The 2,356-nt window shown below is 30.6% G+C and overlaps 1 long non-coding RNA gene across 1 annotated transcript; it reads left to right on the top strand.

Moving 5' to 3' along the window:
* The first annotated feature begins 335 nt into the window (after positions 1-335).
* On the top strand, positions 336-834 carry LOC131619856 (uncharacterized). Its single transcript, XR_009288970.1, has 2 exons — positions 336-468; positions 558-834. It is a non-coding gene; the product is annotated as an uncharacterized LOC131619856 (long non-coding RNA).
* Positions 835-2,356: the final 1,522 nt, after the last annotated feature.

The following is a 2,356-nucleotide window of genomic DNA, read 5'->3' as shown; positions in this document are numbered from 1 at the left end:
CTTAGTGTAAATAATATATATTTTTGACTAAAATGGACCTAAATATAACATTTAAGAAATAAATTTCGGGGACAACTTCTCTAACCACATGATTCCATCTGATTTAACACATTTAATTATTTATTAAAATACTACACATGTTTGTTATTTTTAAAACATTTTACAAGGAGGTAACCTTACCCAACTTTTTGAGTTGGGTAAATAAGAATTCACCATAAAATACTATTTTATATAAGGTAAGTATGTCATATTTTTAATTTTTTTATAATTGTTTCTATCGTAAAGCATATTTCTTTATTCAACTTTACTAAGTATTCGAAAGTATTTGATATTAGATGCTCTATATAAACCTCTGAAATTCTTTTAACAATACTGAATTTTATTTCTGCTTTTGATATTGAAGCAAAATATTTGAAATGGCTAAGTTTTCCTTCATGTCAATTATCGCTGTTGCCTTCATTTTTTTAGGTATACTATTTTTCAATCAATTTTTTCAATTATGCTATTATTTTCACAAATTGTTTTTAATGTAGTTTTTCTTTTTTATTTCATTACAGTTATAGCAGAGACAAGTGATGCAGAAGAATGTCTTGCATTTCGTGAAGGTGAATGCGTTCTTGCATCATGTGTAGAATGGTGTTCTCAAGCATTTAAAGGTCATGGAACATGTGTTGGTGAAGATCCCTCAACTTATGAATGTGATTGCGTATATAATTGTTCTACCTAGAACCAAAATATCATAATTATTTTTATTTTAAATGTAGAACTGTATTGAAATAAAGTGAATAAATTCGAGAGAATTACAGTTATAAAATTTTATTTAAGTGTTTCTTATACGTGTTGCGATTGAGAACATAAAATAGAATAATAATTAAGATAAATTGTAAGAAAATTGGATAAAAGTTTGAGAAAGACACCTACAATTAATTTATAAAATATTTTTTCTGGTGTTATTTAATTTTTTTTAAATATATTAAATAAATAATATATCTAAACAATGTATATTACTTTTTACAAATACATTGTTTTTTACAAATACATTGTTTTTTAATGATTTAAAAATATATATTTTTTATAAATAAATTCAGAGAAAATATAAGAGAACAAAAGACAAAATAAGATCCTAAACATCAATAAATAAAATGAACTTATGTGAGATTTATATAAGTGTTATACTAAAGAGTAGGGGTGTTCAAAACCAAACAAACCTAATAGAAAATCGCAAATTAAAACGAAACTGCAAAAAATAGCTTTTGGTTCGGATTTGTTTGAGAGTCATCTTTTAACAAAACCGCATAGTTCGGTTCGGTTTGGTTTGCGATTTGTATTTTCAAAACTAAACCGAATCAAACCGCATTATATTACAACCTAAGTTTTACTTAACCCACATCCAACTCAAACCTAAACCTATTATACGTTAGTCTTATGATTACGAACAATTTTCTCATCCTTACACTTATGGTTTCAATTTCAGTCTTCCCCAATATTTCTTAGCATTATCGCGCCATCTTCGTCACATATATTGACTATTGTATTTTTTCTTTTTCACCTTCTCAAATAACTTTATAATAAAGTAACTTTAACATATAATAATGTAGTAAAGTTGAATGTTTTAACAATATGATTTAAAATACAATAATAAATAGGAAATTTCTTTACCCACCTCCATATGGGGATCACTCCTAGCGAAAATCCCACTTTACCCCCTGCTTCGAAAATGCATTTCTGAAGTTTTTTTTTTTAAATTTTTCCAGACTTCGGAAATGCATCTCCGAAAACACCAAATGGGGGGTGTTTTCGGAGATGCACTTTCGAAAACACCTTTTTTTCAGAATTTAGTGTAATTCAGAAGTGCATTTCCAAATTATGCAGAAGTCTATTTTTTTATGTTTTTTCTAATAGTCCCGTACGAAAGATATACAAAACGTATAATATATACAAAACGGAAAAGTCGTACAAAACAAACAACATAACAACGTAAAATACTAATATAATAAATAAAATCCAAATAATATATATAGACCGAGTCATAGTGCGAAATATATAATCCAAATACAAAAAAAATAAACCCGGACCCCTACTGGGTATGCCTAACCATCTCTCCCTGGGACCTCCTCTGCTGCCTGTATGCCGCCGCACGGCCCGCATCAGTGACGATCCTCTCCATCACGACGACTGCCTCTGGACCGCCCCCGATCAACGATACCTCGATCCAACGAGTCCCGCCTAAGAATCTCTATCCGCAGGCAGATCGGCAGAAGACCAATGGTGTGGTCATCCTCGGCCTGCTGGTTCTCCAGGATCTCCTCGTGTACTGACATAGGAGCGCCGAGAGCGTCGGGTCTCATCAGAGGAT

Source organism: Vicia villosa, linkage group LG1 (genome assembly GCF_029867415.1).
Source record: "Vicia villosa cultivar HV-30 ecotype Madison, WI linkage group LG1, Vvil1.0, whole genome shotgun sequence".
In the NCBI taxonomy this organism is placed as follows: Eukaryota; Viridiplantae; Streptophyta; class Magnoliopsida; order Fabales; family Fabaceae; genus Vicia; species Vicia villosa.
Note: the sequence above shows the minus strand (reverse complement) of the source record. Positions and strands in the feature narration are given on the sequence as shown.